The following is a 24060-nucleotide window of genomic DNA, read 5'->3' as shown; positions in this document are numbered from 1 at the left end:
TCCTCGTACATGAGGTTTAGTCCGCTGCCGCCATCCATGAGCACTTTAGTGAGCCGAAAGCCATCCACAATTGGGTTGAGGACCAAGGCGGCTGGTGCCCGGACTGACCGGATTTTTGGTTCATCACTGGTGTTGAAAGTTATGGCCGTGTCGTTCCAGGGATTAATTGTTGCGACTTGGCAGACTTCGGCGAGGTCACGGAGTACCCTCTTGCGCCGATTGTTTGAAGTGAAAGTCTCGAAGACTGTCAATACTCCGAGGTCGTCGTATTCTGGGGGGAGTTGCCCCGCAGTGTTTTTGGTGAGGATATCCTCGCTGCTCTTGGCCACTTGCCAGAGTATCCAACATGCTCTAAGGTTGTGGGTTGGTACGGTATCCAGTGTCGTGTGTATTTTGCATGGCCTATCGAGCCATCCCTCCAGAATGGTTCCGCATCCCGTAATGGGTTTAGTTTTCTTTACAATGGGTTTGGGTGCCCCGTGAGGGTGCATCCATTTTGCTCCCTTGAGGGGTTAGGTGGAGACTGGTGGCTCCCAACGAGCTGTCTGAGTTTTCTAGGCGTTTCCATTATGCAGTACTTCTGTACTATAGTTGCCAAGTCTGCGAAGTGTGATAGGCGACGGTGGTTGATGGCATTGAGGATTCCTTCATCCGTGTAATTATTGCAGAATACTGAAATCGCGTCCTTGTTGCGGCTATCTTTAATCTTGTCTTTGACAAGGAGGAACCTGGCCCAAAAGTGATGGACTATTTCCTGAGACTGTTGTCGTATGCACGGGAGGTCGCATATATCCGGATGACCAGAATTTCTTGTTGAATATTGCATGTGTTGGGTGGGTGGCTTTAAATCGGAACCCTGACCCGATTTGGAGTCCGGAGTTTGAGAAGCTTCCGAGCTTATTAGTTCGGGTTCCGGGATGTACAATGATTTTCCGGGCCCCACGCCCGATTCCGGATTCGAAGGGCTTGGAGTGTCGTTCCGTGGACAGGTATCCAACTCTTTGAGCTCAGAAATCCGAACATAGTTTGTCTTCAGCATAGGGGAAGAATTATTGTTTTGCTCTTCTACGACCGCTATTTGATGGGTGATCGGCAGAGATTTGATTTCTCTCTGATTGGGTTTAAGCCCTATATGATCATAGTCAATAGTGACCCCCATGGCGGCGATGCGATCCAGGAGTTCGTTTAAAGATGACCACTCCACCGGATCCATCCGTCTGGAGTATTCGGAGTCAACACGGAGGCGATTTTCAATGACCCGAGAAGTAATCGTCGGCTTAACGGCCGAACGGGCGGCCATGGTAAAGCCGCCCAGCCGAAGGGTTTGGCCTGAGGCCAGAGCTCCTCCGGAAGTGATACTGTCTTTGATAACGAGGCAAGCCATCAACCCTAACTTCGGCGTCATAGTGGAACTCTCAATGAAAGCACCAATGTCGGTGTCAAAACCAGCGGATCTCGGGTAGGGGGTCCCGAACTATGCGTCTAAGGTCGATGGTAACAGGAGGCAGGGGACATGATGTTTTACTAAGGTTTGGGCCCTCTTGATGGAGGTAATACCCTACGTCATGCTTGATTGATATTGATGAGTATGAGGATTACAAGAGTTGATCTACCACGAGATTGTTGTGGCTAAACCCTAGAAGTCTAGCATGTATGATTGTGATTGTCTCTACTGACTAAACCCTCCGATTTATATAGACACCAGAGGGGCCTAGGGTTATACAAAGTCGGTTACAGAGAAAGGAAATAATACATCCGGACGCCTAGCTTGCCTCCCACGCAAAGGAGAGTTCCATCCGAACACGGGAGGAATTCTTCTATGTTGTTTCTTCATGGCACAATAGGCAGGCCCATGTCAGACAGGACAGACGCCCGAGGACCCCTTAATCTAGGACTCCCTCACCCGGGAAGAAGCCCAAGCGTGGACCTAAGCCTGAAACTGAGTGCTTCTACTGCAAAGGGACTGGTCACTGGAAGCGGAACTGCCCCAAGTATTTGGTGGATAAGAAGGATGGCAAAGTGAAAGTATATTTGATATACATGATATTGATGTGTACCTTACTAATGCTCATAGTAGCGCCTGGGTATTTGATACTAGTTCTGTTGCTCGTATTTGCAACTTGAAACAGGGGCTACGGATTAAAAGAAGATTGGCTAAGGATGAGGTGATGATGCGCATCGGAAATGGTTCCAAGGTCGATGTGACCGCCATCGGCACGCTACCTCTACATCTACCTTCGGGATTAGTTTTAGACCTGAATAATTGTTATTTGGTGCCAGCGTTGAGCATGAACATTATATCTGGATCTTGTTTGATGCGAGACGATTATTCATTTAAATCAGAGAATAATAGTTGTTCTATTTATATGAGTACTATCTTTTATGGTCATGCACCACTTATGAGTGGTCTATTTTTATTGAATCTCGATCGTAGTGATACACATATTCATAATATTGAACCTAAAAGATGCAAAGTTAATAATGATAGTGCAACTTATTTGTGGCATTGCTGTTTAGGTCATATTGGTATAAACCGCATGAAGAAACTCCATGATGATGGGCTTTTGGAATCACTTGATGCTTGCGAACCATGCCTCATGGGCAAGATGACTAAGACTCTGTTCTCCGGAACAATGGAGCGAGCTACTGACTTATTGGAAATAATACATACTAATGTATGTGGTCCAATGAGTGTTGAGGCTCACGGCGGGTATCATTATTTTCTGACCTTCACAGATGATTTGAGTAGATATGGGTATATCTTCTTAATGAAACATAAGTCTGAAACATTTGAAAAGTTCAAAGAATTTTAGAGTGAAGTGGAAAATCATCGTAACAAGAAAATAAAGTTTCTATGATCTGACCACGGAGCCGAATATTTGAGTTACGAGTTTGGTCTTCGTTTGAAACAATGTGAATAGTTCGCAACTCACGCCACCTGGAACACCACAGCGTAATGGTGTGTCCGAACATCGTAACCGTACTTTATTAGATATGGTGAGATCTATGATGTCTCTTACCGATTTACCACCATCATTTTGGGGTTATTCTTTAGAGACGGCTGCATTCACGTTAAATAGGGCACCATCTAAATCCGTTGAGACGATACCATATGATCTATGGTTTAGCAAGAAACCTAAGTTGTCATTTCTTAAAGTTTGGGGTTGTGATGCTTATGTGAAAAAGCTTCGGCCTGATAAGCTCGAACCCAAATCAGAGAAATGTGTCTTCATAGGATACCCAAAAGAAACTGTTGGGTACACCTTTTATCACAGATCCAAAGGCAAGATATTTGTTGCTAAGAATGGATCCTTTCTAGAGAAGGAGTTTCTGTCGAAAGAAGTGAGTGGGAGGAAAGTAGAACTTGATGAGTTAGACTTGTACCTTCTCTCGAATTGGAAAGTAGTTCATCACAAAAATCAGTTCCAATGATGCCTACACCAATTAGTGAGGAAGCTAATGATGATGATCATGAAACTTCAGATCAAGTTACTATCGAACCTCATAGGTCAACCAGAGTACGTTCCGCACCAGAGTGGTACGGTAATCCTGTTCTGGAAGTCATGTTACTAGACCATGACGAACCTACGAACTATGAGGAAGTGATGTTGAGTCCAGATTCCGCGAAATGGCTTGAGGCCATGAAATCTGAGATGGGATCCATGTATATGAGAACAACGTGTGGACTTTGGTTGACTTGCCTGATGATCGGCAAGCCATAGAGAATAAATGATCTTCAAGAAGAAGACTGACACTGATGGTGATGTTACTATCTACAAAGCTTGACTTGTTGTGAAAGGTTTTCAGCAAGTTCAAGGAGTTGACTATGATGAGACCTTCTCACCTGTAGCGATGCTTAAGTCTGTCTGAATCATGTTAGCAATTGCCGCATTTTATGATTATGAAATTTGGCAAATGGACGTCAAAATTTCATTCCTTATTGGATTTCTTAAAGAAGAGTTGTATATGATGCAACCAGAAGGTTTTGTCAATCCTAAAGGTGCTAACAAAGTGTGCAAGCTCCAGCGATCCATTTATGGACTGGTGCAAGCCTCTCGGAGTTGGAATATACGCTTTGATAGTGTGATCAAAGCATTGGTTTTATACAGACTTTTGGAGAAGCATGTATTTACAAGAAAGTGAGTGGGAACTCTGTAGCATTTCTAATATTATATGTGGATGACAAATTGTTGATTGGAAATAACACTGAATTTCTGGATAGCATAAAAAGGATACTTGAATAAGAATTTTTCAATGAAATACCTCGGTGAAGCTGCTTATATATTTGGCATCAAGATCTATAGTGATAGATCAAGACGCTTAATTGGACTTTCACAAAGCACATACATTAATAAAGTTTTGAAGAAGTTCAAAATGGATCTATCAAAGATAGGGTTCTTGCATGTGTTACAAGGTGTAAAATTGAGTCAGACTTAATGTCCGACCACTGCAGAAGATAGAGAGAAAATGAAAGGCATTCCCTATGCTTCAGCCATAGGTTCAATTATGTATGCAATGTTGTGTACCAGACCTGATGTGTGCCTTGCTATAAGTTTAGCAGGGAGGTACCAAAGTAATCCAGGAGTGGATCACTGGACAGCGGTCAAGAACATCCTGAAATACCTAAAAGGACTAAGGATATGTTTCCCATTTATGGAGGTGACAAAGAGCTTGTCGTAAATGGTTACGTCGATGCTAGCTTTGACACTGATCTCGATAACTCTAAGTCGCAAACCGGATATGTATTTATATTGAATGGTGGAGCTGTCAGTTGGTGCAGTTCCAAGCAGAGCGTCGTGGCGGGATCTACATGTGAAGCGGAGTACATAGGTACTTTGGAAGCAAAAAATGAAGGAGTCTGGATGCAGGAGTTCATATCTGATCTAGGTGTAATACCTAGTGCATCGGGTCCAATGAAAATCTTTTGTTACAATACTGGAGCAATTGCCTTAGCGAAGGAATCCAGATTTCACAAGAGAACCAAACACATCAAGAGACGCTTCAACTCCATCCGTGATCAAGTCAAGGAGGTAGACATGGAGATTTGCAAAATACACACGGATCTGAATGTTGCAGACCCGTTGTCTAAGCCTCTTCCATGAGCAAAACATGATCAACACCAAGACTCCATGGGTGTTAGAATCATTACAAAGTAATCTAGATTATTGACTCTAGTGCAAGTGGGGACTGAAGGAAATATGCCCTAGAGGCAATAATAAAGTTGTTATTTATATTTCCTTATATCATGATAAATGTTTATTATTCATGCTAGAATTGTATTAACCGGAAACTAGATACATGTGTGAATACATAGACAAAACAAAGTGTCCCTAGTATGCCTCTACTTGACTAGCTCGTTAATCAAAGATGGTTAAGTTTCCTAACCATTGACATGTGTTGTCATTTGATGAACGGTATCACATCATTAGGAGAATGATGTGATGGACAAGACCCATCCGTTAGCTGAGCATAATGATCGTTAAGTTTTATTGCTATTGCTTTCTTCATGACTTATACATATTCCTTTGACTGTGAGATTATGCAACTCCCGAATACCGAAGGAACACCTTGTGTGCTATCAAACGTCACAACGTAACTGGGTGACTATAAAGATGCTCTACAGGTGTCTCCAAAGGTGTTTGTTGGGTTGGCATAGATCGAGATTAGGATTTGTCACTCCGAGTTTCGAAGAGGTATCTCTGGGCCCTCTCGGTAATGCACATCATGATAAGCCTTGCAAGCAATGTGACTAATGAGTTAGTTGCAGGATGATGCATTACGGAACGAGTAAAGAGACTTGCCGGTCACGAGATTGAACTAGGTATAAGGATACCGACGATCGAATCTCGGGCAAGTAACATACCGATGACAAAGGGAATTACGTATGTTGTCATTGCGTTTTGAGCGATAAAGATCTTCGTAGAATATGTAGGAACCAATATGAGCATCCAGGTACCGCTATTGGTAATTGACCGGAGATGTGTCTCGGTCATGTGTACATAGTTCTCGAACTCGTAGGGTCCGCATAATTAACGTTCGATGACGATTTGTATTATGAGTTATGTGTTTTGGTGACCGAAGATTGTTCGGAGTCCCGGATGAGATCACGCACATGATGAGGAGTCTCGAAATGGTCGAGAGGTAAAGAGTGATATATTGGACGATAGTATTTGGACATCGGAATGGTTTTGGGACATTTCGGATATTTATCGGAGTACCAAGGGGTTACCGGACCAACATAGGCCATAGGGAAGAGAGAGGGGAGCCCACAAGGTGTGGCACCCCCTCCCATGGGTTGTCCGAATTGGACAAGGTGAAGGGGGCGCGGCCCCCATTTCCTTTCCCCCTCTCCCTCTCCTTCCCTCTTTCCCCCTCCACAAGAAGGAAAAAAAGGGGGCGAATCCTACTAGGAGTGGACTCCTAGTAGAACCCCCCCCCTTGGCACTCCCCTTGGTTGCCGGCCTCCTCCTCCCCTCCTTTATATACGGGGGCAGGGAGCACCCCAAAAGCACAATAGTTGTTCTCTTAGCCGTGTGCGGTGCCCCCCTCCATAGTTTACTCCTCCGGTCATAGCGTCGTAGTGCTTAGGCGAAGCCCTGTGCGGATCCCATCACCATCACCATGTCGTCGTGCTGACGAAACTCTCCCTCGACCCTCTGTTGGATCAAGAGTTCGAGGGACGTCATCAAGTTGTACATGTGCTGAACTCAGAGGTGTCGTACGTTCGGTACTAGATCAGTTGGATAGTGAAGACGTTCGACTACATCAACCACGTTAACCTAATGCTTCTAGTTTTGGTCTATGAGGGTATGTGGACACACTCTCCCCTCTCGTTGATATGCATCTTTCATAACCCACAAGTATAGGGGATCGCAATAGTTTGTGAGGGTAGAGTATTCAACCCAAATTTATAGATTCGACACAAGGGGAGCCAAAGAATATTAGAAGGTATTAGTAGCTGAGTTGTCAATTCAACCACACCTGGAGATTAATTATCTGCAGCAAAGTGATGAGTGGCAAAGCAGTATGATAGTTTTGATAATAGTAGCAGCAGTAACGGTAACGGTAACAGTGATAATAATAGTTTTGTAGCAAGTGTAACAGTGATGATAGAAGTAGTAACTTAGCAAGAACAATATAGTATAAATTCGTAGGCATTGGATCGGTGACTTGTTGGATGAGATTCATCATGAGACAGTTATAACCTAGGGCGATACGGCACTAGCTCCAGTTCATCGATATAATGTAGGCATGTATTACGTAAATAGTCATACGTGCTTATGGAAAGAACTTGCATGACATCTTTTGTCCTATCCTCCCGTGGCAGCAGGGTCCATATTGGAAACTAAGGGATATTAAGGCCTCCTTTTAATAGAGAACCGGGATAAAGCATTAACACATAGTGAATACATGAACTCCTCAAACTACGGTCATCACCGGGGGTGGTCCTGGCTATTGTCACTCCGGGGTTGTCGGATCATAACACATAGTAGGTGACTATAACTTGCAAGATCGGATCTAGAACATGGATATGATGGTGATAACATAAACGGTTCAGATCTGAAATCATGGCATCCAGACCCAAAGTGACAAGCATTAAGCATGGCAAAGTGATAGCAACATCAATCTAAGAACATAGTGGATACTAGGGATCAAGCCTAACAAAACTAACTCGATTACATGATGAATCTCATCCAACTCCTCACCGACCAGCGAGCCTACGAAGGAATTACTCACTCCCGGTGGGGAGCATCATGGAATTGGCGATGGAGAAGGGTTGGTGATGACGAAGAATGAAGATCCCCCTCTCTGGAGCCCCAAACGGACTCCAAATCTGGCCTCCCCAAACCTTTGCTTGTCCTCAAGCAATTCAGTTGATAAACTGAAAGGGAAAAAGAAAAACTTTTATGAACTCTTTTGCTCTTGTTTGCATAAGTAAGCTTAAACAGCACACAGGTTTTCAGCCAACATTATAACTAACCATGCTGACAATAACTCTTAAAGATTATATTAACTCATATCAATGGCATAATCAGCTAGCGAGTAATAATAAGACATCCCAAACGGCAACACATGGTCAAAACAACCATGATATAATATGACAATAGTGGTATCTCGCTAGCCCTTTCTGAGACCGCAAAACATAAATGTAGAGCACCTCCAAAGTCCAAGCAGCGAATAGACATTGTAATTCATGGTAGAAAAGATCCAGTCATGATGCACCCAACATTAGCTACACACAATGCACAAGTCATGACAGCTGTGCTCTTAGGTTCTAGCGCTTGTTTTAGAAGGTGATGACACAACATAAAAGTAAATAGATAGTCCCTTCGCAGAGGGAAGCAGTGATTTGCATAGGTGCCAGAGATCCAATTTTTTAAAACGGAGATAAATGATATTTTGAGACATGCACCCTTCTCATTTACTTCACGACTATCAGTTATCAATATCTGCCATGCTAAACAAGCTAGTGGCGGTTCCCAAGCAATAAAAAGTAAAGGTTCTAACTCCATTGGAAGTTTTTGTTTGATTATTCGAGCAATTAACTCTTTTTGTATTTTGCAGTTTGGGAGTGGGCATCCCTATTACCGCCCTTTTCTCGTGCGATGGCGAGTGAATAAACACTCGACCTGAGAATAACCTGCTTAGCATGGAAGATACCGACTACCTCCTGATGTTCCATGAACGATCCAGGCACACAAAACAGATATTTTTTAGAAGTTTTTAGAGGTGGCACATGCAAATTTACTTAGGACGGCAGGGTAATACCACATATAGGTGGATATGGTGGACTCATCTGGAATAACATTGGGTTCAAGGTTTTTGATGTACAAGCAGAATCCCCACTTAGTATAGGCGAAGGCTAGCAATTAGATTGAGAAGCGGCCAGCTAGAGAGCAACAACGATCATGATCATGCATTATGCGTAAGTAACATTGGAAACTAGCATGAGTAGGATATGAACACCATGAACATAAATATCATAGAGGCTATGTTGGTTTTGATTCAACTACATGCATGAACATGTGCCAAGTCAAGCCACTCGAACATTTAGAGGAGAATACCATATCATCATACTACATCACAATCATTTTAACGCGATGTTGATATCCAAGATAAATCATTATCCACTCCCAGCTAATTATGCATGGCATGAGAAACTATAATCTCTAGTGTCATTGCAAACATGTTAAAGCATAATGGGCTGAATCATGGATACTAGGTTAAACATATTTACACAAACAGAACAAGTCGAGTTCATACAAGTTTCTCTCTGCCACGGCTAGTTCATCAAATATCATCATTATTGCCTTTCACTTGCACGACCGAACGATGTGAAAATAATAATAGTGCAAGAGTGCCATGGACTAAGCTGGAATATGAAAGTGTGAACACCGACAAGATGAATAAGTGCACATGAATGTAATGTCGGTGAGAAACATGTACTCCCCCAAGCTTAGGCTTTTAGCCTAACTTGGTAATCGATCAGTAGTCTGGATAGTAGTTGGCGTGGGAGCTCACGGAGGCTCTCGATGCGAATGCATCAGCCTGCCGTGCTGCCTCCACTGCTGCGATGTGAGCTCGGGCCTCACTCTCAAGAACAAAATATCTTCCTTTGCTGTGATAATCAAAAAGAGCAGGCGCAGTCAAATATGTGTGCACAACAGATGTTTGGTTAAATAACAGATTATAAGTGAAGTTGTCAACCTTTCCATTGAGAATCTTATGTTCCTTTACGGTGGCAAAATCTAAATACTGCATGGGTAGGATAGGATCAAAGGGCAAAGGTGCAACACCCTGCCCTCGTGCTAAACGCGTAGCATATATTCCACCATAGAAATAGCTACTGTTAGCGTTGTGCTGAAGTCTGTGTGCAACAATTGCTCCAAGGTTATAATTCCTTTCACCGGTGAGAGCGGTGTGTATGAGGCTCAAGTCTGGTGCACAAAGTGTACTACAGTCTTGCTTGCCTACTATGCATTTCTCGTTAAATAATGCAAAGTACTAAATTGCGGGAAAATGAATGCTCTTTATTCTACCTTGTGTCACTCCCCTCGTCTCACCGTAACAAAGACTAGACAATAATGTTTGACACTCGGCCCTTGGCGGTTCGTCAAGCGAACCCCAATACGGGAGTTTGCAGTGGTAAGCAAAAATCTCTAGTGATATGGTAAATGGGTTATCATAAAGCATAAACGACACCCTAGACTCACGGGGAAAGAATTTAAATCCTTTGACAAAATATTCAGTGAGGAGGTGGCGTTGTTCACACTTATCTGAAAGGTAGGGACCGAGACCGGCATTGTGAACATATTGCTCAAATTCCTCTTTAATACCCACACGCATCATATACTCATCGCTAGGCCATAAGAATGTTTTGGTGGTGGCATCTCGAGTAGAACTTTCACTTGGTTCAACATATGACCGGCGAGCGGAGCTATCACTAGAAGATGCCCCCGAGGATTTCCTCCTCGAAGAACTCCTTCCAAACAAGTTCACCATGTTCGCGTACAATTTTCTAAAAAAATTGGGTGACAAAAATTTATCAACAAAACTTTATAAGATTGATAGAAGCTACTCATAGGGATACATAGGGGCCATAGCAAGCATTCAAACTACTTAGAACACTAAGAATTCAACATGCAAGATCATCTACAGCAGCACCAAGAGTAGCTAATTATTCAAAATATAAACCACTAAAACAAACTAATTGGACAAACGGTGGAGTCACATACCAAGCAACAATCCCCCGAAACAGTTTCGAAAACGGGGCTTCAAGCAAAGAGATCAAATCCGCAGGTTTGAGAGCAAGAACACGGGAGAGAGAGCAATGGATATTTTTTTCTGCAGGTAAGTGATGATATGGTATGAAGAGATAAGCGAGGGGGCCCACGAGGGGACCACAACCCACCAGTGCGCGCATGGGGGTCCTGGCGTGCCCAGGTGGGTTGTGCCCACCTGGTGCACCTCCCTCTGATGTTATTAGCACCAAAAATTCTTAAATATTCAGAAAAAAATCGTATTAAATTTTTAGGGCATTCTGAGAACTTCTATTTTTTGGGTCATTTTTTATTGCATGGGAAATTCAGAAAATAGACAGAACATGGCATTTTATTTTATTTAACTAATAAAAACAGAGAATAAAAAGTAGGGACGGAAGGTAGTGCTTACTAAATTCATCAACTTCATACCGCTCAAAAATGATCCATTAATAAGGTTGATCAAGTCTTATTAACAACCACTTTCGATTAGCATGAAACCGAAGAACTTTCGTAAATTACTAAGTTACATCAATGGGGATATGAATGTCCCCAACAATAAGCATTTCATATTTCTTTTTGACAGTAGGTAAGGGTATTTGAAAACTTACAATAGTGATTCTCAGAGATTTTTCAATAACATTAATACCATTCACTTGGAATTGTTTCTTTGGAAAGTGCACCGTATGCTCATTGCCATTGATATGAAAAGTGACATTGCTTTTACTGCAATCAATAATAGCCCTTGCAGTATTCAAGAAGGGTCTACCAAGGATAATCGACATGTTGTCGTCCTCGGGCATCTCAAGTATAACAAAGTCAGTCAAAATAGTAACATTAGCAACAACAACGGGCACATCTTCACAGATACTGATAGGTATGGCAGTTGATTTATCAGCCATTTACAAAGATATTTCAGTAGGTGTGAGTTTATTCAAATCAAGTCTTTTATATAAAGAAAAAGGCATAAGACTAACACCAGCTCCTAAATCACACAAAGCAGTTTTCACATAATTCTTTTTGATAGAGCAAGGTATAGTTGGTATTCCCGGATCTCCAAGTTTTTAGGTACTCCATCTTTAAAAGTATAATTAGCAAGCATAGTGGAGATTTCAGCTTCCGGTATTTTTCTCTTATTTGTGATGATATCCTTCATATACTTTGCATAAGGAGGCATTTTCAAGATATCCGTCAAGCGAGTACGCAAAAATACTGGCCTTGGCATTTCAGCAAAACGTTCAAATTCTTCATCATCATTGTTTTTAGTTGACTTAGGTGGAAAAGGCATAGGTTTTTTAACCCACGATTCTCTTTCTTTACCGTGTTTTCTAGCAACAAAGTCTCTTTTATCATACCTTTTATTCTAAGGTTGTGGGTTATCAAGATCAACAGGTGGTTCTATCTCAACATCATCATCTGGTTCTTTATTATTTGGTTGAGAGTCTTCATGAACATCTGCATTATATTTTTCATTATCACTAGGTGAGTGTTCATTACCAGACTGAGTTTCAGCATTAGGGATAGAAACTTCATTATCATTGTCAGGAGGGTTCTCTATTTCAGGTTCACTAGGAACATGTGAAGTCCTATCATTTTTCTTTTTTGTTTTCTTTCTAGAAGGACTAGGTGCACTAGTGTTAGCTCTTTGTGAATCTTGTTCAATTCTTTTTGGGTGTACCTGTAGCGATCCGACCTCAGACAGTCAAATCTCTATGTATAAGTGTCATCCCTGGATCGGTAATGCTGACACACACAGTACTCGAGGATTTATAACAAAGTTCAATCACACACTTATTACATCGAATGTCTCAAAAGAGAACTTATTACAATAATATGGCTGAAGGCCATCTAAATAAGATAACAGCGGAAGCTTCGAAGGTCAACAAGTCCATCAACTCCAACGGCATAGCTGAGTGTACGACAACGACCTAGCGCACCTTACTCTTCGTCTGAAAACTCTGCAACATAATACGTTGCAACATGTATAGGTCAGCACATGTAATATGATGGCAAAATAACACTATAGAGCAATGAACAGAAAACAACTATCACTACATGCATATATGGCTGGTGGAGGCTCTATGGTTATCATTTGCAGAAAGCTAGTTTTTCCCTACAACAAAGGAATATATTTTATTTAACTATAAAGTTTGTTGAAAACATTGAGAATGGTAACCCCATCTCAATCCCAAATTAATAATCAATAACACAACCAATTAATTAAGTAAAGTGATGACATCAACATAATAATTCAAGAACCAGATACTGAAGATGTCCATAACCGGGGACACGGCAAATCATAATTAGTTTGTACACTCTGCAGAGGTTTGCGCACTTTTCCCCACAAGACTCGATCTCCTCCGTTGAATTTCTCGCACTACATGGTGTTGAGAAACGGATGACCGAGACACGGTCTTTCAGAAGCGTTAGCTCATTACGAGGGGTAGACAGTACCACCTACATCTGCTAGTCTACCACTGTAAGAGGTCACACAACATACTCAACTATGCCAGAGCCCATAATGGCTTGTGGCTGCACACGGAACTTTCTAGCATGAATAACATAGTGATCCCTTTGAGCCTGGGTGGCAAACCATAGGATGATCACACGGATTCCTCGAGATCTCCTTGGACCACACTAGATTCCCCAGGTGCCCGCAAACCAATCCACCCAGATGTGTATTAAAGTAGCCACCTTAAGTTAAACCTTAGTTAACAATAATCTCTCACATCTTTCGTGAATTCTCTCAAACCAAACCACGTCTATGAGCATAGCACAGCAGTATAAGCATACGTAGAATGTACCCAGGGTTTGATATAAGACATTAGGTGCTACCTCATCAACTACTTCCCAATACCCACATGTTATCAAACCTACTCATGCAATGTTTGAGGCTTGAAACTAATGCATAAAAACTGGGTAATAAAGGGATATGATCAAAGTGTTACTTGCCTTGCTGACGATCTGAAAACCATAGTGATTCGTAGTAGCACGCTTCGCACTCCGGAAACTCTATCGTGAACAAACAATAGCACACATAAGCACTCAAGCATAATATGCAAAGGTAAAACTCAAGAGAAAAGATCTAAACTGAAAGTTCAACTGAAGAGCTTCGATTTGCAAAAAAATCAACCGAATCGGAGCTACGAAACTCAAACTGCAATCAAAAGAAGTTCAAATTCAAATATGCTTGAAACTAAATCTTAATTTTGTCAAAATCATGTTCAAGTTGATTATCTGGAAAGAGGGCAGTAAGACGAAGATTTTGGCATTGGTTTCAGTAGATTTGGACAAACGAACAGAAAGTAGCGAGGGTTTGAAGATCAAGGACTAATCTATGCTAATAGTATTTGCATATAGGTCCCTGGCCGAAAAATTAAAATAAAAAGAAAAACCTAATGAACGAACGTTCGCTAACAGAACTAAACAAAGGAATTCATTCATTAACAGAAACTAACTGATGAACTTTCGTTAATTAACGAGCTACAATAAAAATAAAAACCGATCTAACCTAAACCGAAAAAAGAAACGAAAGAAAACCGAGTGGGATTTTGCGGTTTTTACCGGTTTTCAAAAAAAACGACGGCGAGATCTGGCGCGGCTTTGGCGGGTCCGGCTAGGCGGCGCAAGGCAGGGCGGTGGGCGGCGAGAGGCGGGGAGCGGCATGAGGCTGCGGCGCGCGGGCGGCCGCGCGGCTCGGGGCGGGCTGCGGCGCGGCAGGGCGATGAGGAGGAGGGGCGGCGGCGGCGGCTTATAAAGAGGGGGGGGTCGGCCCGGCTTGGAGAAGGGGCACGAGGCGGCGGCGGACTCGGAGTCTGGTCCAGACTCCGGCGAGGCATGCGGGAGCGGGACTTCATCCCGGCACGGGAAGGTGGCGGCGGTAGCGGGCCAGCTCGGCTAGGCCTTCGGCATAGTCGAGCAGAAGTTTTTTAAAAAAATCACAGAAAGAAAAATGCTAATAAAATATATAAAAAACCTAAAAATACCAGAAACAATTTTCGCCGTCCAAACCTAATATTTATGACAAGATTAACATTTTTCTGGCCTAAAATGCAATTTTTAAAAATGCATATTTTTTCTAATTCAAATAAAATAATAATTTGACTTTAAAATTTCTTCAGCAATATTCCTCTCTTATTAAAGAAGTCATTTTATCTTCTCTCTTTTATTTTTATTATTGGAAATAATTGGAGAGAAAAATATTAAAATCAAATTGATCCTCTTTTCAAATTTGAGAAAAATTCAAATATTAAAGTTTGTGACATCCCCAACTCTCTCCTTGGGTCCTTGAGTTGCTTAAGATTTCTAGGATCATAACCAAAATGCAAATAAAATATGATATGCATATGATGACCTATGTATAACATCCAAATTGAAAATTGGGATGTTACAAACCTACACCCTTAAGATGAATCTCATCCTCGAGATTCGGGTTGGCTAGAAAATAGGTGCGGGTGGTCTTTCCGTAGGCCTTCTTCTCGCTCCCAGGTGGCTTCTTCCTCGGTATGGTGGCTCCACTGAACTTAGCAAAACTTGATAACCTTGTTGCGTGTAAATCGGCTGGCAAACTCGAGAATCTTGACGGGTTTCTCCTCGTAGGTTAGGTCACTTTCCAATTGAATTGCTTCCAAGGGCACTGTATCTCTTAGAGGAATATCGGCCCAGCATGGCACTTCTTCAACTAGGAAACATGAAACACATCATGAACTCCTAACAATCCTTCTGGTAACTCAAGCTTGTAGGCCACTTCTCCCATACATTCCAAAACTCGGTATGGTCCTACAAATCTCGAGGCTAATTTTCCTTTAACACCTCGAAGCGGTGACACATGAAGATATGATCTGTCTCTGACTTCGTAGACTACCTCCTTGCGTTTAGTATCGGCATAACTATTTTGCCTGGATTGAGCTACTTTCAGTCTATCACGAATCCACTTAACCTTCTCTTCAGACTCCTTAATTAATCTAGTCCAAACAATTGATGGTCTCCGACTTCATCCCACATTAACGGTGTCCTGCACCTTCTTCCATACAAAGCTTTGAAAGGGGCCATCTTCAAACTAGCCTGGTAGTTGTTGTTGTATGAGAACTCTGGGTAGGGCAAGTTATCATCCCAACTAGATCCATAATCTATTGCACAAGCTCTCAACATGTCCTCCAGAATCTGATTGACTCTCTCGGTCTGTCCATCTGTCTGCGGATGAAAGATTGTACTGAACTCTAGCCTGGTACCCAAAGTCTGGTGTAACTGATTCCGAAACTTTGAAGTAAACTGTGTTCCTCTATCTGATATGATGGTCCTCAGAACTCCATGCAGACATACGATCTTGGTCATGTATATCTTGGCCAACTTCGCACTCATATAAGTGGTTTTCACGGGGATAAAGTGAGCCACTTTGGTCAAGCGATCTACTACTACCTAGATGGAGTCATATCCTGATCGGGTCCTGGATAATCCAGTGATGAAATCCATGCCAAGTTTATCCCACTTCCATTCGGGTATCGACATAGGCCGTTGTAACCCTGTTGGCTTCTGATGTTCTGCCTTCACTCTCTGACATACATCACATACTGCTACATACTCGGCAATATCCTTCTTCAGACCTGTCCACCAGAAATGTTCCTTCAAATCCAAATACATCTTGGTGTTTTCGGGGTGAATCGAGTATGGCGCGTCATGGGCTTCCTGAAGTATTAACTTCCTGATCTCTGCATTATTGGGCACATATATACGGTCTTCAAACCATAAAGTTTCGTGCTCATCCTCACGAAAACCCTTGGCTTTTCCTTTGCTCATCTTCTCCTTTATCTCAGCAATTTCTTTATCATCCTTCTGAGCTTCTCAAATCTTTCCCAATAATGTGGACTGAACCTCCATTGTTGCAACAAAACCTCTTGGAACTATTTCCAAACGAAGTTCCTTGAGATCGTCGACTAACTCCTGCGGTAATCCTACACTTACGAGGGTATTGACATAGCTCTTGCGACTCAAAGCATCTGCTACGACATTGGCATTTCCTGGATGATAATGTAGCGTCATATCATAATCCTTTATCAGCTCCAACCATCTCCTCTGCCTGAGATTCAACTCCTTCTGTGTGAAAATGTACTTCAAACTCTTGTGATCCATGTACATATCACAACGGTTTCCAATAAGAAAATGTCTCCAGGTCTTGAGCGCATGTACTACGGCTGCTAACTCCAAATAATGTGTGGCATAATTCAACTTGTGGGGTCGAAGCTAACATGAGGCATATGAAACAACTCTTCCATCCTGCAAAAGTACACCTCCAATACCTAGGCGAGAAGCGTCGCAATAAACTTGCAAATCCTTGCGTATATCCAGAAGAATCAGCACTGGGGCTGTAACCAAATGTTTCTTCAACTCCTGAAAACTGGCCTCACATTCCTCGGTCCATTTGAATTTGGTGTCCTTCTTCAACAACTCCATCATGGGTTTCACAATTTTGGAAAAATTCTCGGTGAACCTCCTATAATATCCCGCGAGTCCCAGAAAATTGTGGATCTCTCCTACTGAGGTGGGTGCCAACCACTCAGTGACAGATTGAACCTTGGTAGGTTCTACTGCTATACCTTCTCCCGATATAACATGTCCAAGAAATCCAACTTCCTTCAACCAAAACTCACATTTGCTAAACTTGGTGTATAGCTGATGTTCCATGAGCTTCTCGAGAACTAAGCGCAAATGCTCCTTGCGCTCCTCTTCATTCTTCGAGTGCACCAATATATCATCAATGAACACCACAACAAACTTATCCAAAATTCCATGAACACCTTTTTCATCATACTCATAAAATAGGCAGGGGCGTTAGTCAATCCAAAAGACATGACTGTGTACTCATATAGCCCATACCTTGTGGTAAAAGTTGTCTTAGGTATATCCTATTCTCGGATCTTCAACTGGTGGTATCCTGATCGAAGATCGATCTTGGAGAATACTTTAGCTCCCTGTAGCTGGTCAAACAAATCATTGATCATCGGTAGTGGGTACTTGTTCTTGATCGTCACTTCATTCAATGCCCGATAATCAACAACCATTCTCAAAGATCCATCCTTCTTCTCAACTAAGAGCACTAGGGATCCCCACGGTGATGAACTTGGTCGGATATAACCTTTCTCCAATAACTCCTTAATCTGCTTCTTGATTTCCTCCAGATCATTTGCGGGCATCCGATGTGGTCTCTTTGATATAGGTCTGGTGCCTGGCAATAGCTCTATTAAAAACTTTATGTCTCGATCTGGCGGCATGCCTGGTAATTCCTCTGGAAATACATCCAGGTAATCCCTCACAACAAGCACTTCTTCCTAAACAACTCCCGAGAGGGAATTCACTTGGGTCCTCCTTGGCGTATGCCTAGATACATACTTGATCCTCTTTCCCTCAGGGGTGGTGAGTAATATCGACTTGCTAGCACAGTCGATGTTTCCTCCGTACTTCGATAGACAATCCATGCCTAGTATTATATCCAATCTTTGTGACTCCAAAATTATTAGGTCTGAGGGGAAAACATGTCTACCAATGGTTAATGGTAACCGATCACACCATTGGCTGGCCATATACTCTGCTCCTGGCGAGCTTAGATACATACTTGATCCTCTTTCCCTCAGGGGTGGTGAGTAATATCGACTTGCTAGCACAGTCGATGTTTCCTCCGTACTTCGATAGACAATCCATGCCTAGTATTATATCCAATCCTTGTGACTCCAAAATTATTAGGTCTGAGGGGAAAACATGTCTACCAATGGTTAATGGTAACCGACCACACCATCGGCTAGCCATATACTCTGCTCCTAGCGAGCTTACTAACATGGGTGACCTAAGGGCTAAGGTTGGCAACTTAAACTTGTCCATAAATTCCCTTGATATGTATGAATGCGATGCACCAGTGTCAAAAGAATGAGAGCGGTAAATGACTTAATCAAAAACTTACCAATCATTGCGTCAGGCTGATCTTCAACTTCCTCCACACTGATGTGGTTCACCTGACCTCTGGTGAAGGGATTGGGATTCTTCTCAGAGTTTCCATTTCCATTGCCATTCTTCAACTCAAAACAATCATTGGCGTAGTTTCTGGTCTTCCCGCACTTGTAACAGGTGACATGACTTAGGTCCTTCTTAGCGGGTGTTGCTGGGTTGGAACAGTTCTGGCTGCTGCTTCCTCCATTCCCATTTCCATTCTTAGGGCCACTATGGTTATGTGAGCTTCCTCCATTGTGGGTGTGGCCTCCATGGTTATCGGTGTAACCTCCCGAGTTAGGGGTAAAGTGAGGCTTCTGCTGAGCCCCTGAATTATACTTCCCCTATCCATACTTCCTTTACGGCTCTCTATCTGTTGCTACTTGCCTTCCATCATAGGAGCCCTGTCTACCAACTCCTGGTAGTTGGCAAATGTTGCCACCATCAACTGCATACTCAGCTCATCATTCAGCCCTTCCCTAAACTTCTCCTGCTTTGCGGTATCTGCGGCCACATCATCCGGGGCATAGCGGGCTAATTGCTGAACTCATCCATGTATTGCGCCACAGCGCGATTCCCTTGGCGTAAGTTGCGAAACTCACTCTTCTTCATACTCATTGCTCTAGTTGAGACATGTGATGTGCGGAAAGCTTGCTGAAACTGATCCCAAGTGACATTTGTTATGGGAAAAGTGACTGTGTAATTCTCCCACCATGAGGCGGCTGGTCCATCCAATTGGTGTGTGGCAAAGCGCACCTTCTCAACATCTGTGCAACCTGCGGTGGTCAGCTCCCTCCCAATCATGCAGAGCCAGTCATCCGCAACAATCGGCTCGGTGCTACTGGAAAACACCGGCGGATTCAACCTCAGAAAACGGGCTAAGTTGTCCACTAGAGGTGGTGGCGGTGGGCTGTTGTTGTTGTTATTGTTTTTGTTGTTATTGTTTTTGTTGTTATTGTTGTTGTTGTTGCCTTGGTTCTAGACTAGTAGCTACATCAAGGCATTATGTTGTTGGATCAACTGAGTGAGCTCCGGTGGGAAGACAAATCCGGGGTCATGTCTCGGAGGCATGTGATAGGTTTAGAGGGGTGAGAATAGAATAGAGTGAGGTCTAAGGAGAAAATCACTACCCATATGCACATGAGATAAACACATTCATTTCACACCAGTCAATTCAAACAAGGGCATACAAACGATCTAATCCACCGTTACAAAATACTCAGACTATTACTATATACATAGGGGATATACTACTGATAATTTGGTGGTCGACTACAAATTTTGATCGGTGGAAGATTCCATGATATCAGCTCCAGCTTCGTCTTCTTAATCATCATAGCTATCGGGGTCGGAATCGGTGTCGTCGATGATGATGTAGTCTTCGGGATGGTTGTCCTCCTCTGGCACGGGATCTCCTAGGAGTATTCCTAGCTTCTTCTTCAGGTCTTCATTCTTCTCCCGTAGTACTGCAATTTATTCTTCATATCCATCGCACGTAGACTTTAGTTCCTCTTCTAGCTCCATGTTCCTGGTAATCACTTTCTTCATGTCTATCATGCTGGCGCACATCTGGTTCTTCTAACGACGAATGTGTTGGTTTAACTCCTGGATGTAGGCTATAATGGATTTATCCCTCCTAGTGCAAATCATCTCCCATTGCTCATCTCAGCGTCCACATATCTGGTAGATGGTGTCCTTAAGATCCTTGTGATATACCTCGCTGATGCGTCCCGTGGTGATGTGGGCTGCCATGCTCTTTCCTAGATTCCAGGTTGGTGCATCAAAGGAAAACTCTATGGGCTGAGTAACTGGCCTGAACGTCCTTCCTGGAACATGAACTCGAATCATCCAACGCTCTTCTTCAGGTAGAGTGGTGGTGTAGGTCCCGGTGAAGCTTGGTATTCCGATGTTCAGGTACCTAGTGGCTTCCTTCAAGTGTCATCCAAAAGGTGTGTCTTCGTCCGGTTGAGCAAACTTGTTCCTTGGGTCCGCCATCTATAGAGTAGAAATGGAGAAGAGTCAGAAATGAGTAGAGGAGAGTGTCCTATGGCTTATCTTAGTGGTCGCGCCCTACAGTCAGCGTGTGCTCTGAGACCATCTTGTAGTGATCCGACCTTAGACGGTAAAATCTCTGTGTATAAGTGTCATCCCTGGATCGGTAATGCTGACACACACAGTACTCGAGGATTTATAACAGAGTTGAATCACACACTTATTACATCGAATGTCTCAAGAGAGAACTTATTATAATAATATGGCTGAAGGCCATCTAAATAAGATAACAGCGGAAGCTTCGAAGGTAAATGAGTCCATCAACTCCAATGGCATAGTTGAGTGTACGACAATGACCTAGCACACCTTACTCTTCGTCTGAAAACTCTGCAACATAATACGTTGCAGGCTGTGTATGTCAGCACATGGAATATGCTGGCAAAATTACACTATAGAGCAATGAACAGAAAACAACTATCACTACATGCGTATATGGCTGGTGGAGGCTCTATGGTTATCATTTGCAGAAAGCTAGTTTTTCCCTACAACAAAGGAATGTATTTTATTTAACTACAAAGTTTGTTGAAAACATTGAGAATGGTAACCCCATCTCAATCCCAAATTAATAATCAATAACCCAACCAATTAATTAAGTAAAGTGATGAGATCAACATAATAATTCAAGCACCAGATACTCAAGATGTCCATAACCGGGGACACGGCTAATCATGATTAGTTTGTACACTCTGAGAGGTTTGCACACTTTTCCCCACAAGACTCGATCTCCTCCGTTGAATTTCTTGCACTACATGGTGTTTGAGAAATGGATGACGGAAACACAGTCTTTCAGAAGAGTTAGCCCATTACGACGGGTAGACAGTACCACCTACATCCCCTACATCTGCTAGTCTACCACTGTAAGAGGTCACACAACATACTCAACTATGCCAGAGCTCATAATGGCTTGTGGCTGCACATGGAAGTTTTCAGCATCAATAACATAATGATCCCTTTGAGCCTGGGTGGCAAACCATAGGATGATCACACGGATTCCCCGGGATCTCCTTGGACAACACTGGATTCCCCAGGTGCCCACAAACCAATCCACCCAGATGTGTATTAAAGTAGCCACCTTAAGTTAAACCATAGTTAACAATAATCTCTCACATCTTTCATGAATTCTCTCAAACCAAACCACGTTTACGAGCATAGCATAGCAGTATAAGCATACATAGAATGTACCCAGGGTTTGATATAAGACATTAGGTGCTACCTCATCAACTACTTCCCAATACCCACATGTTATCAAACCTACTCATCCAATGTTTGATGGTTGAAAATAATGCATAAAACTGGGTAATAAAGGGGTATAATCAAAATGTTACTTGCCTTGCTGACGATCTGAAAACCCTAGTGATTCGTAGTAGCACGCTTCGCACACCGGAAACTCTATCATGAACAAACAATAGCACACATAAGAACTCAAGCATAATATGCAAATGTAAAACTCAAGACAAAAGATCTAAACTAAAAGTTCAACTGAAGAGCTTCGATTTGCAAAAAAAATCAATCGAATCGGAGATACGAAACTCAAACTGCGATAAAAAAAAAGTTCGAATTCAAATATGCTTGAAACCAAATTTTAATTTTGTCAAAATCATGTTCAAGTTGATTATTTGTAAAGAGGGGAACAAGACGAAGATTTTGGCGTTGGTTTCACTAGATTTGGACAAACGAGCAGAAAGTAGCAAGGGTTTGAAGATCAGGGACTAATCTATGATAAAAGTCTTTGCGGATAGGTCCCTAGCCGAAAAATTAAAATAAAAATAAAAACCTAACGAACAAACGTTTGCTAATAGAACTAAACGAACGAATTCGTTCGTTAACAAAAACTAACCGATGAACGTTTGTTAATTAACGAGCTAAAATAGAAAACCCGATCTAACCTAAACGAAAAAAGAAACGATAGAAAACCGAGCGGGTTTTTGCAGTTTTTACCGGTTTTCGAAAAAAACGGCAGCAAGATTCAGCGCGGCTCCGGCGGCTTCGGCGGGTCCGGCGAGGCAGGGCAGCAGGCGGCGAGGTGCGGCGGGAGGCGGCGAAGGGAGGGGGGAGAGGCGCGGGGTGGCACGAGGCGGAGGCGCGCAAGCTCTGGCGGAGGCGGCGGGCGGCGGCGCGGTGTGGCGACGAGGAGGAGGGGTGGCGGCGGCTGCTTATAAAGAGGGGGGGTTGGCCCGGCTTGGAGAAGGGGCATGAGGCGGCGCGGACGAGGATGATCCTGTTGTTCCTGCTGCTTATATTGAGAAGCCACCTTTCCTTGTTAGAATAAAGGATCATGCTGAAGCTTCAACTGTAGTCAACAAAAGTAATATTAGGACACACAAACCCCCTGAGCAAGTTAAAGTTGAACCTAAAATTGCTATGGTTAAAGATCTCTTGGCTGATAATATTGATGGGCATGTTATTTACTTCTATAGTGAAGCTGCTAGAATTGCTAGACCTGATGCTAAAAATAAACATAGACCTGTTGTACGCATGCATGTTATTTCCGTTAAAATAGGAGATCATTGTTATCATGGCTTATGTGATATGGGTGCTAGTGCAAGTGCAATACCTCATTCCTTATATGAAGAAATTATGCATGATATTGCACATGCTGAGATAGAAGATATCGATGTTACCATTAAACTTGCGAATAGAGATACTATTTCACCGGTTGGGATTGTTAGAGATGTTGAAGTCTTGTGTGGGAAGGTTAAATATCCTGCTGATTTTCTTGTTCTTGGTTCCCCACAAGATAGCTTTTGTCCCATTATATTTGGTAGACCCTTCTTGAACACTGTTAATGCTAGGATAGACTGTGAAAACGATGTTGTTACTATTGGTTTGGGTGATATGTCTCATGAGTTTAATTTTGCTAAATTTAGTAGACAACCCCGTGATGAGGAATTGCCTAGTAAAGATGAAATTATTGGTATTGCTTCTATTGTCGTGCCTCCTAGTGATCCTTTAGAACAATATTTGCTAGACCATGAAAATGATACGTATATGAATGAAAGAAGGGAAATAGATGAAGTATTCTTTAAACAGGGACCTATTCTGAAACACAACTTGCCTGTTGAAATCCTAGGGGATCCTCCTCCACCCAAGGGTGGTCTGTTTGAGCTTAAACCATTGCCTGATACTCTTAAATATGCTTATCTTGATGAAAAGAAGATATATCATGTTATTATTAGTGCTAACCTTTCAGAGCATGAAGAAGAGAAATTATTGAAAACTCTGAAGAAGCACCGTGCTGCTATTGGATATACTCTTGATGATCTTAAGGGCA

The sequence above is a fragment of the Triticum dicoccoides genome, chromosome 7A (genome assembly GCF_002162155.2).
Source record: "Triticum dicoccoides isolate Atlit2015 ecotype Zavitan chromosome 7A, WEW_v2.0, whole genome shotgun sequence".
NCBI classification, from domain to species: Eukaryota; Viridiplantae; Streptophyta; class Magnoliopsida; order Poales; family Poaceae; genus Triticum; species Triticum dicoccoides.
This window is presented reverse-complemented; position numbering follows the sequence as displayed.